The sequence below is a fragment of the Antechinus flavipes genome, chromosome 4, assembly GCF_016432865.1.
Source record: "Antechinus flavipes isolate AdamAnt ecotype Samford, QLD, Australia chromosome 4, AdamAnt_v2, whole genome shotgun sequence".
Taxonomy (NCBI): domain Eukaryota; kingdom Metazoa; phylum Chordata; class Mammalia; order Dasyuromorphia; family Dasyuridae; genus Antechinus; species Antechinus flavipes.
Genome location: NC_067401.1, coordinates 143393647 through 143406959, shown reverse-complemented (window position 1 = coordinate 143406959; position 13313 = coordinate 143393647). Strand labels below are relative to the sequence as shown.

At 34.6% G+C, this 13313-nt stretch overlaps 1 protein-coding gene across 5 annotated transcripts in view; it reads left to right on the top strand.

Moving 5' to 3' along the window:
- Nucleotides 1-13313, top strand: part of CDC27 (cell division cycle 27) — a 90560-nt gene that overhangs the window by 19948 nt on the left and 57299 nt on the right. The window lies entirely within an intron of this gene.

Below are 13313 nucleotides of genomic sequence, written 5' to 3'. Positions count from 1 at the left end.
AAGAATATATAAAAATGAGCAAAGAGGTAAGAGGAGTAGATATCACACAAACCTCTCTTGTCTGAATTGGAAGAAATGTTATATTTAGACCCATTACCTTTTTCTGATTCTTCTGTCCAAATACTTCTTTGTCTAACTATTTGTCCCTTGAGTTTTATAGTGGGCCCCTTTCTCTTTTCATCCTAGACTGCTTCACTTGATGATATCACATGAATTTAATTATCATCTCTTTACTGATGATTCTCAGCTCTTTATGTCTCGATATAGATAGTCATTCTTCTGAACTATAGTCATGCATCTCCAGTTGCCTCTGGAACATCTCAAAATGGATGTCCTATATGCATCTCAGACTTACTATATCTGAAAAAAAAAAAAAAAACTATTCCCACTTTCCCCTTTCCTACCTTTTCCAGAACTTCCTATCTATCCAGTGATCTTATTTATACAGGTTTGATGTCATCCTCAGCTCCTCAGTCATCCTACATATCCAGTTTGTTGCCACAACTTGTCCTTTCTCCCTTTACAAACATCTCTCCTAAATTTTCCCTTCCCTCATATACCCATAACTGTAGTCTAGACCCTCATTACCTCTTGCCTAAATTAGTGCTTTCTCATTGGTTTCCCTATTTCATTCCATTCTTCACTCTACAACCATGGAAATTTTTCCAAGTTATAGGTATGACCCTGCTTTTTTATAATCTTTTGACCCTGCTTCCAAATTGTTCTCCAGAATGGTTGGATCAGTTCAGAAAGGCACTAGTAATGCAATAGTGTATTTTATTTTTCCATATCACTTATTATTCCTCTTTTCTATCCAATCTTGATAGGTGTGAGGTAGTACCTTAAAATTGATTTAATTTTATTTCTCTATTAATGACTTAGGTGTTTTTAATATGACTTTTGATAGCTTTGATTTCTTCTGAAAACTTTCTATCTGTAAAGGATTCAGGCCCAAAGAAAGCTTGGATAAAAAAAAACAAATTGAAATAAATAATATCAAATAAAATGATAATAATTAGACAACATACTAAAATTTTTGGGATGCAACTAAAGCAATCCTTTGAGGAAAATTTATTTCTCTAAACAATTTCATCAATAAAAAAGAACAGATCAAGGAATTGAAAATGCAACTAAAAATATAGAAGAACTAAAAATGTTAAAACATACATAAATATAAAAATAGAAATTTAGGAAACCATAAAGGAATTAAAATTGAAGGCATAAAATCTTTGAAATTTCCTAAATTCCTAAAACTAGGAATTATTTCTTAAAAACCTAATAAAATAGGTAAATGCTTTATCTGATTTTTTTTAAAGAAAGGAAAACAGATTACCAGTATAAAAAATAAAAGGAAATTATTAGAAACTATTTTGCCCAACTACATGTCAATAAATTTGTCAACAAATAAAATGGCTGAACATTTACAAAAATATAAAATACCAATTTTAGTAGTATAATATACGCAGAATTTAGAAAACCCAGTCTCATATTAAACAAAGTGAACAAGCTATAAATGAACTAACAAAGGGGGGAGGGAAAACAATCCCAAGACCAGATAGATTTACAAGAGAATTATAATAAACATTCAAAACATTTGGTTCTAATATTATATAAATTGTTGTGCAACAAATAAGAGTCTACCAAACTCTTTTTTTAATAATACAAACACTGTCTTGATATCTAACTTTGGAGAAACAAAACAGAAACAAATATATGGAATATAATTACGTAATTAACATCAATTTTAAAATAATGAATAAAATATGAACAAGGTTATCACAACAATATATTTAAAAGATTATATACTATGACCAGATTGGATTTCCACCCAAAAATGGAGGGTTATTTGTTATAAGGAAAACTTTAACCACAATGGGTGGTATTAATTACAGAAAATAGAATTCACATGATTATTTCAGTAGATGCAGAAAAAGCTTCTGACAATCCAACATCTGTTGCTCTACAAAGCATTTTAAAAATAGGAATAAGTGACCTTTCCTTAATATTTTAAGTAGTAGCTTTCTGAAACCAAGAGCCAACATAGTTTATAATGGAAAAAATTTGAGAGAGGAATAAATTAGGAGTAAAGCAAGAATATTTACTTATCATTACTATTTGATATGCTTCTAGAAATGTTAGCCTCAGTAGTAAAATGAAAAGTTAATTTGGGGAATAAGCATAGGCAAAAAGGAAAGTATTTCAAAGTAAATCATAAAATAGACGGTAGACATAGGAGTTTAGAAATGTCACACCTCAAACTCTATTACAAAGATTACAAAGTAGTAATCATCAAAATCCTTTGTTATTAGTTAAGAAAATAGAAAAGTTAATTGGTAAGATTATTTACCAGGCCCAGAAACAAATCAACATAATAGTTAAATAGTATATTGTTAATAAACTCAAAAATCTCAGCTATTGGGTTAAGGATTCACTATTTATTCCACAAAAAAAACTAGGAAAATAAGAAAGCAATCTGGCAGACAACTTTAGACTAGCAATTTATACCATGTACTATATAATAAGTTCCAAGTAGGTACACAACTGGATTTTTAAAGTCACATAAATTAGAGAATAGGGATGGAGAAAATTTTTTTCACAATTATGTGTAATGTTTTCTGTTGAGGTTTTCTTGGGATCTCTGGGAGCAGCTTTTATTTCAGTTCAGTAATCACACATGCAGCCCGGTGTTAAAGTCTAAATCCTTTATTGTCTCTATTTCAAAATCCTAGCTCCTTCACTCAGAACTAGGCTAGTTTTCTGGAGGCCTTCAGGAGTCTTGGTTTCAATGGAGAGGCGAAGGAAGAGAGCCTGCCACCAAGGTGGTGTGAGATGGGATGAATCTGTCTCAGTCCAAGGACTTGTGCTCCAGCCTTCAACCTCCAGCCTTCTGTCCACTTGTCTCTCTGAATCTCCCTGGCTGAGCCTTCTACCTTTTAAGCTCCACACTGAGTACAAACCAATCATTATATCACTATAAAACCATTATTTGTTGTAGGATTAAATCAATGCTAAACTAGATTTAACTAGCTTCAGTGTCACTTAGTACCTTGTTTCAAGTTCTGGCCCATAACATCTCCTTGTAGGATTAAATCAATCCTACTGAACCATGCTAGATAATTATTGTCTCCATCAATTCCATGGACTTAGTACCTTGTAAAAAATCCTTTGTTTCAAGTTCAGAGTTCTGGCCTGTAACAATTATGGATAAGGGAGTTCTTGATGATATAAGCCATAGAGATGAGAGAAAGATAAATTGGATATTTCTAAATGCATAAATTAAAGTGTTTACAGAAATAAAATTCAGTACTCAAATGACCAAATGGATCTGTGAGCTCATCAACTCCTATTCCTCCAGTAATACAGATTGCAACTAATCGTTGCCATCCATCCTGTGCACCTCTCATGAATGTTCTTCTAAAAGTTTGCCACAGGAGGGCAAACCAACATGCTGATAGTTCTCAGTTTCTCCTGACATCTTCAGGGTATAATGAAGCACTCTGATCATCCACCTGTTATCTGTTCTGTATAATTAGCTTAATCCTTAATGATAGATTTTATTTAAATTATTTGGTACTCTTTCTCAATTGATGCTCATACCTACATTCTTTTCATCTCCCTCTGTTTGATATTTGTTTTAATTTTATCTTTTTGCAGAGACAGTAGTCTTCAAGATTTTGGTGCCTTATAACAACACTGGACAAATATTAGTATTGTATGGGATCAGTTAAAAGAGCTCAGCAGTTTCCCAAAAGCAATCCAGCCTACTCTCTTTCTCCTTTCAACTCAATACTTAATTAACTCTTTATTCACTTGTGCTATATGTTCCAGAAAGACATGCTTCCTATTGGACAAATTTTATAGCATTGCCATTCAAATTTATGTTGAGATCTAGGCAATAGAAATTTCTTTATCCGCTTGATCTTTCTTGTCTACGTAGATAAGCCAGACTCCTTGCAGTGATCACAGACCTCTTTCAGGAGGTAAGTTCTCCAGTATCTTGGGGTTTGATGCATTCAATACACTGCCATCTGAAAATATGGACATCTAGCAGTTAAATTTAAGAAGGAAACAATTAATTGCAGCAGTTTTGCCTGATATACAAGATATATAGGGAATTTATTCAAATATATAAAAACAAGTCATTTTCCAATAGATAGATTGTCAAAGAAGACGAAATAGATAGTTCTCAAGAAAAGAAATGTAAGTTATAAATAAGTATATGTTGCTAATGAAAGAAATACAGATTAAAACAACTAATAGCAACTTATGCTTAACAAACTGGCAGAGGTAATCCAATAAAAGGGAAATTATTATTGGAGGGGAGATGGAAGGGCACACTGTTGCATTGTTGAAAGAACTGTGGATTGATATAGCTATTCTAGAAAACAATCTTGAACTGTCTCTTTTTTCCTCACCACTGAACTATGTATATTTTTAGTATCCCCTAGGCACTGCTAAGCACTGGGAATACAAAGATTAAAAAAGATAGTCCTTGCCTTCAACTCAATAGGAAGAAGTTACCAGAGAAGGAAGTTTTTCTCTGTGGAGGTTGAAGGAAGTGAGGCAAGAGAGGAGGTATACTGGTATCATCAGCTAGCAGATGGTAATATCTGATAACTGAATGAGATGTGAAGCTGAAGCCCATGCTTGGGTGCGTAGAGACAACCAGTACTAGTTATAGTGGACTAATTGGTCTAGATTGTATATTCACTTGGGAATGAGGACTGAAAATAAGTGGATTAATTTCCTCAAGGATTGGGGCATGGATTCAGAAAGGTCTAGAAATTAATGTCACTGGTCTGTCGTGAAGGGTGCCAGGATAGGGGTGGTAAGGAACAGATGAGCTCACATAGATGAGATGACCTGGGTGTATGGCTAAATGTCTGGATGAAATGCCATAGTGATAATGGTGCATAAAGAAGAAGAAGAAAAGAATGATAACAGGATTAATTTGGGTTTTTGTATTTGTGGGAGAGAACAGAAGGAGATTCAGAGGAAAACACTGACAAATAGGGTTCAATTCTGAATTTATTGTATATGCTTGAAAAAAATAGATTGTACTTAATGGAGAGTCACAGTTTCATCTTCAATTCTCTTTTCTGTTCTTCATATATGGAAATATATTTATTGGTATTTGTCAAGTTAAAATAGTAAAAATAAATAAATAAATAAATGTCCTGATCAAAATAACTGAATTGCATCTTACAACTTAAACATCCAGTTTGAGTTGTGTAATTGGCAGTTGAAAATGCAAGTCTAGAGATTGAGATATATTAGGATTGGATAAGTAAATCTGATCATCAGAATAAATGAGGGTGGAAATGATAGAGGAGGGGGGGGTGATCTGTTGGAAAAGAGAGATGGAATGAGATTGCTTGTGGCAATAGTAGGAATAGCCTGGTCAAGGAGAAGGGTCAATTCTTCACTGTGAAACTGGATTTGAAGAGTAGTAGGGTAAAATAGAGAGAATGGTAGAAGGCATCTAGGTGATACGAAATAAGAGAATAAGAGGAAACTCTTAGTTATGAAATATGAGGCAAGGATCTCAGCTAAAAGGGAAGATAGAGCCATGGGAGGGTTTAAAGAGGGATGAAAAGTTTCTATGGGATAAATAAGATTACAAATCAGTTAGTGTAGAAGACCTTGCTGCAGTGGAATTCCAATTGAGATTATGACATAACTTTGTAGTGGACCCAGTCAAAACAGTGTCTTGATTTTCTCCAGCTTCATTCAACAGTCTCCAAATAGGAATAAAAGCTGGTCTTGCCCAGCAAGGACCTTACTTTTTAATAGTTGGTGTAGATAAGGGGTATGTAGCAGTTCTGCTGTATATTACCTACATAATAGCCTTATGCTCACTTCTGGCCAGTCTGTTATTAAGAGACAAAAAGAATCGATTCTTAAACCACCTGTTGTGAAATAATTCCTTTTGGGTTCTTTTCTGATAATTCTCAGTTTACCATTGTTCACAAAGTCTGATATAGCCAAATATCCAACTTGGATAAATCCAAAGAATTAAGTTTCTCTAAATTCTGATAATTTGGGATACTAACATTTCTCTCGTGTGAGGTTGGTGGGAGGAGAGGGAAATAGATATTTTTTAAATAGGTTATCACTAATGTAAAAAGGAACATAATTTTCCAGTTGTCTATAGATTGTTTCATAAAGGTCTGTATCAAAAAGCCAAGTGTCTTCCAATTTCCCTTTTGGCTTTTTTATTTTTGCTATTCAATTTCTAACTTTGGGACTTATGCTGTGGTATTAAGGAAATGAATGGCTATTTTATAGCATCTATATTGATGTTCCCTTTCATTATCATTAATAACTGGAAATTTTGTATCATAAGCAGTACTTAATGAGCTAGGGATTATAAATTGTTAATTGAAACTCTTTTTCTCATGAAAAACAAGGTAAAGTAAACTATGGTTCCTGGAGCAGATCATAAAAGCCTATCTAGCATATGTAACCTGAAAGGTAGACTAGTGAAGTGTGAAAATAACTAGAATAGAAAATAAGGATACTAGTTTCACTCTTGCTACAGTAAGCACTTGGAAGACCTTAGGTGAGGCACTTAGCTTTGTGGCCCAAAGTTTGGAATTAGTAAAATAAGAGGAATGGACTAAGTACTCATTTCCAATCTTAATGTTTTATGAATAATACAATTTCAACTTTGTTTAACCACCATTTTTAACTGGCAGATTTTGTTCTGCCTAATTTAAAAGTCTAAAACTTACTTCCTGGTTCCCTAGCACTATAGTTCTTATTCCTTAACCTCAAAGATAAGAGATAAGGACAGAAACCTCATGGCCAGAAGATTTGGCCAGTTATTTCTGAATGTCTTAATTTTTAAATCCTCCAGTTGCATAAGAGAAGGCTTATTCTGCTGTATTAGGGGATCAGTTTCTAAGCATTCCTACTTGAGGGAACAAAAAGCAGTTGTTGGAGATGTGTGGAGCAAGGAAGAAGAGTAAGAGCTGGGAGTTTGTATTAATGTTCATATTGCCAGTCCAGTGTTTGGAAGATGGGAACTGCTTATGTGCAAAATTTATCTTGAAAACCTATAAGCATACTCTGAGATCAACAAAGCCATTTTAAGCAAATACTTTTTTGCTCTAACCCTTTTCCCTACTCTACAGGTTGTTGGAGGCCTAGTTTTGTCTTTTATTGCTATTCTCTGGTCACATACTCCCAGAGAGAAGTAAGTTTAATAATTTTGCATGGACATTGGGTTTAATGGGCTTTGGGCTTTAATGGTGCAGAAATATCTAATGATAACATTTGAATATTGTTTTGAAAATTTGCCTTCTAAGGTAAAGTGTAAAACTACATTTCTCTTTACAGTGTAGAATTTAAGACTGTTATTTAAAGAAATGAATCTCTCTCAGAATTCTCTCTTCATCAAAAAGATAAGCTTTTTATGTCTTAATACTTCCTTTTAGGAAGTTTCAGAAGTGTTGATTTAATGATTGACTAAAGTTTGGGTGTAAGTTCAGTAACCAGAGATACTGAGGAGGAGGGAAACAGAATGCAGTGGGGGTTATTTAAAGAATCTGTAAATTAGGAATGATTCAATGTGCATTTATTAGTCCCCTAATATATTATGCTAGGGAATCTAATGCAGAAAGTATAAAGATAAATCGGATAGAATCCCTGCCTTAAAGGAATATGCCATTTTTCAGGGGAAATAAATGGATTCTATTCAGTTTGGCAAACATTTATCTCAAATACTTACTATATAAAAAAGTTACTATTGAGTTTTAGGATACAGTGCAGCATGAATTTTATTAGGTACCTACAATATTTAAAGCCTATGGTATTGAAAAAAATGAAAATGAAAAACAATAGTTTCTGTCCTAAAGAAATTTGTAATTTAGTGTTGTAGATATAATTTATACACAAATAAGTATGTGATAAGGGCATGGGAAGTCAGCAGGGATACTTAATGGAAGAGGACAATCCCTAGGTAGTCTTTGAAGAAAGAGAAGAATTTCAACCAGCTGGGAGACATGATTTAAAAAGTCATGGGGTTCTAATAAGTCTGTATCCCAAAGAGATAATAAAAAAGGGCAAAGGATCCACATGCACAAAAAGGTACAGCTTTTTGTGGTGGCAAGGAGTTGGAAATTGAGGGGATACCCATCAATTGGGGAATAGTTGAATAAGTTATGATATGTGAATGTAATAGGATGTTATTGTTCCATAAAAAATAATGAACAGGCTGATTTCAGAAAAACCTAGAAAGATTTAGATGAACTGATGCTGAGGGAAGAACCAGAAGAATATTGTACACAAAGGGATGATCAACTTTGATAGACTTAGTTCTTCTTAGCAATACAGTGATTTAAGACAGTTCCAAAAGATCCATGAGGGAAGATGCTATACACATCTAGAGAAAGAACTATAGAGTCTGAATGCAAGTAGAACCATATTATTTTCACTTTTTTTTCTTTCTTGTAATTTTACCCTTTTGTTCTGATTCTTCCTTCACAATATGACTAATGTGGAAATAAGATTAATATGATTTTACATGTATAACCTATATCAGATAGCCTGCTGTCTTAGAGAGGAGAAGGAAGGAAAGAAAAAACATTTTGGAAATCAAAATCTTATAAAAACTATTTTTACATGTAATGGGGAAAAAATAAAATACTATTAGGTGAAAAAAAAGTTACATACCCTGTTTCCCCGATAATAAGACGCTGTCTTATTATTTTTTTGGACAGAAAAACACCAGAGGGCTTATTTTCAGGGGAGGGCTTATTTTAATGAACATTGACAGCAATTTTAATAAACAGGTTAATGTGAACCAAAAAAAGTACCTTTATTCAATAATGATCATGTCATCTTCAACAATATCGTCATAAGTGTCCATACCCTGAATTCTGTCCTGGATGTCTTGCGCCTCTATTTCCTTCAGAAGAAGTGAACCCAATCTGTCATGTCCAGCAATATAGCTCTCTTTAAATGAACATGTCTTGTCCAGGTAACCTGCTCATAGTGCCTTGGCGACACAGCTGTCAGGAATTTTATCCCATGACTTCTTCACCCAAGTCACGACTTCTTGCAGACAGGGTTTCACAAAGTTTCCACGCTGATTTCTTTCCATTCTATTTTCAATGTAGTCATTGATTTCTATGCGCAAATGGTCCTTGAATGGCTTGCTTATTGCAATATCAAGGGTCTGGAGATAGGCAGTCATTCCTGCAGGAATCATTACTTGATCTATTCTTCTCTCTGCAAGGAAGTTCTTCATTTCTTTAGCGCAGTGAGTGCTGGCTGAGTTCTTTTATCCTCCATCATGCCCCCTCACTCCCGCTTACATACCAGGTTTTTATGTTGTCCTGCCTCAGCTCTCCTCCGTGGCACTGCTCTCAATGGCACCAGCAAGCAAATCACTGGGGAAGAACAGGATGACGCGCTCACTGCTGCAGCTCTGATTGGATGCAGCTCGGAGCGCGGCGTGCGTTTCACCCGAGTGGGGGGAGAGGGGAGGACGGTGCATACAGAGGGTACCGTAATGTAGCGTGTAGTGCAGGGGATCACCTTCACTACAGTAGCAATCTCAATAGGGCTTATTTTCGGGGGAGGGCTTATTTTCGGGATAGATCTTATTATCGGGAAAACACGGTAGCTTAGGCACTGGAGGCAACTTTACAGAATAAAGGCCAGCAAATGATCATATTGGCTTGGAAGATAGACTATGTAAAAGAGACTATTAAGGGGAAAAGAGAGTAGAGAGGTTTATTAGATCTAGATTATAGAAAGTGTTAGGCTAAGGAATTAGGTTTTATTCAACAAGTAGCTGGGATCTGCTAAAAAGTTGTTGAGCAGAGCTGTGACATCAAACCTGTATATAAAAATTATTTTGGCATGCAAAACAATGTGTATGGAACAGATTGGACTGGAGATTGGAATACCAGTTGGGAGGCTCTTGTAATAGTACAAAAGAGATATGATCAAGGACTGAATTAGTGTGCTGATAATGAAACCAGAGAAGAGGAATAAGTGCAAGACATTGGAAAGGTAGACTCAAAAGGATGTGGTAACTCATGATAATCAATTGGATATGGGGGTGTAAAGGAGAGAAAGGAGACATAGATGATTGAGAATTCAAGCCTATAGGAAGAGCAGTATCTTTACTGGATCTATATCCCAAAAAGATTGTTTAAAAAAAAAAAAAAAGGGAAAAGGACCCACATATATAAAAAAATTTTGTAGTGGTAAGAAACTGGAAACTGAATGGATGCCCATCAGTTGGAAAACATCTGAATAAGTTATAGTATATGAATGTTATGAAATATTATTGTTTTGTAAAAAGTGATCAGCAGAATGATTTTAGAGAAGGCTGGAGAGACTTACATGAACTCTGCTAAATGAAATGAGCAGAACCAGGAAATCTTTGTAACAACAAGAAGATTGTATGATGATCAATTCTGATGGATGTGGCTCTTTTAAACAATGGACTTGTGATAGAAAGTGCCATTTGTACCCAGTGAGAGGACTATGGGGACTGAATGTGGATTACAATATAGTATTTTCACTTTTGTTGTTGTTTTCTTTCTCATTTTTTTCCTTTTTGATCTGATTTTCCTTGTGCAATATGATAATTGGGGAAATATGTGTAGAAGACTTGCACATGTTTAACATATATTAGATTACTTGGCATTTAGGGGAGAGGGTTGAAGGGAAGGGAGGGAAAATTTTTTTGAAACACAAGGTTTTATAAGAAGGATGAATGTTCAAAATTATCTATGCGTGTGTTTTGAAAATAAAAAGCTTTAAAAGAAAAAGGAAGGAATATGAAGTTTGTGAGATGGAATATTTTTCCATGTTAATTTTCATATACCAGTATACAACATACAAATAAAGCTGTTCCATTCCTAATTGCTCCTTGGACTGCTTAAATGTCCTAATGAGCATTTCAAATATGACATGGCCAAAACATAACTCATCTTTTCTGTATTCCCAATCTTTCCTTCTTCTAAACTCATCTTTATTTCTAGGAGAAGATGTGAACTCTTTTGTTTGTCATTTAAAGTTTTTCATAACTTAGCTTCCTTCAACCAATGTTTTACATACATTACCAAAAAAACCAAACTGGCCTTCTTACTATTTCTGACACACAACACCTTATCTTCAAGCTCTTTGCTTTTCCACTGATCATCTACCATCTAAAAAGTTATCTTTCTTTCCCTCTCTTGAAATTCCTTTCTTTCTTTCAAAGACTTTCAAAACTTCAACTAAATTTTGTGCTTCCTATCTGTTAGTGCCTTCCTTTCCAAGATTACCTGTATATATTTTATATAAAATTATATTTGTGTATGTATGTATTTACATATACAAACACACGTTTCTCAGGTTGTTGGAATGTGAGTGCTTTGAGGGCAGGAACTATTAGATTTTTGCCTTTGTATCTCCATTGCCTATCCCAGATTCCTAGTACATAGGTAATTAGTACATGGTTTTTCATTGACTAAAGTTTTCTAGGAAGCAATTAGTAAAGCTTGTAGTATGATACAGGAGAAGCAGGGAAGGTAATAGACATTTACATAGTGCCAGCTATATGTCAGGGACTACGTAGGCTAAGTACTTTTTACAGATATCTCACTTGACACAACCCTAAGAGGCAGATGTTCTTATCCTCATTTTAATAGTTCTTTGAGAAAACTGAGGCAGGCAGATCTTAACTGGGTTACATAGCCAGTAAATATCTGAGGCTATATTTAAACCCAGGGAAAACTTAGGCTATCTACTCCCTGATTGAGGGGACATGGGTTCAAGATGCAGAATAAGACATTTTTGGACATGGCTAATGTGAGAATTTGTTTTGTTATCCTAGACATATTTTTTACGAGAGTTTTGTTGGTTTGTTTCCTTCCCCAACCCCCAGTGAATGAGCTGGAAGGAACAAAAACCAATTGGTTTTTAATTGAAAAAAAAAAATCACATTCTAATGTAAAAGCCTTGAAATTGGTTGAGCTCGACAAGGAAGAAAAGTGTAGAGATAACTGAGGACAAATCCTTGAGAGATACCCACTTTAGGCAATGAAGAGAAGTTTAAAAAAAAAAAAAAAAGGAGCAGTTTACAATAGAAGAAAGAATAGAAGCAGTGTTTTAGAATCCAAGAGAGAAAAGTAGTCTCATGCCACAAGAAAAGATCAGGAATATTGAGAGCTGAGAAAAGACATTAAATATGGCAATTTAAAAGTCCTAATCCCAACAATAAAGTAATTTTTTTAGACTGTATTTATGTCAGCATTGATATGCCTTTCACTGAAGTAATTCATAACTTATCAATTTAGTAAATAATCTTCAAGACTCATGTATCTGAAAAGTTTATTATTCTGTTGTCAATGTAGTGGTGAGCCTTTTGAATTTAGCTTAATGGGTCTTCTGATATGGTCAATTATTGGGCCTATTCTTAAAAGTTTCCTAGCATCCAATTCAATCAGTCAGTAAATATTAAGAGCTTACTATATGCCTGGCACTATGCTAAGTGCTGGGTATATAAAGAAGAGGCAAAAGAGAGTTCCAACCCTCAGGTAACTTACAGTCTTGTGACAGAGACAATATACAAAAAAGTAAGCCATATACAAAGCAAGCTGTATATTAGAAAGAATTAACAGAGGAAAAGCACTAAAATTAAGAGGCCTTAGGACAGCTTCCTATAGAAACTTTAGTTTAGTTTAGTTTAGGAAGATCAGTAGTTGAAGCACAGAAAGGAGAGCATTCTGGGGATGGGGAAAATGCCTGGAACTGAGAAGTGGAGTGTTTTGTTCATGGACCAGCTAGGAGAATATGTGTTGGAGAGTAAGGCATAAGAAGATTAGAAAGGTAGGAGAGAGGCTAGATTATGAAGGTTATTGAATGCCAAAAAGCATTTTGTATTTGCTTCTGGAAACAAAAGAAGAGTTTAAGATAAAATGGAGTTTATTGAATAGAGGAATCATATAATCAGATCTGCACTTCAGGAATATCACTTTTGTAGCTGAATGGAAAATGGATCTGAGTGGGGAAAGATTATCATCAGTTTGTTGCAATAATTGAGGTGTGAGATGATAAGGGCTTGCACAAAATTGGTGGCAGTATAAGGGGAGAGAAGCAGGCATATTGAAGAGATATAGCAAAGGTGAAATGAACAGACCTTGGCAAGAGTTTGGATATGAAGATGAAACATAGTGATGATTCCAGTATTACTTTTATGTTGTAGCCAGAGGAACTGGGAGGATGCATGTTTCTTTGTACACTAGTAGAAAAGATTGGAGGGATGGTTTAGAGGGAAAATAATGAGTTCTGTTTTTTATTTAAGATGT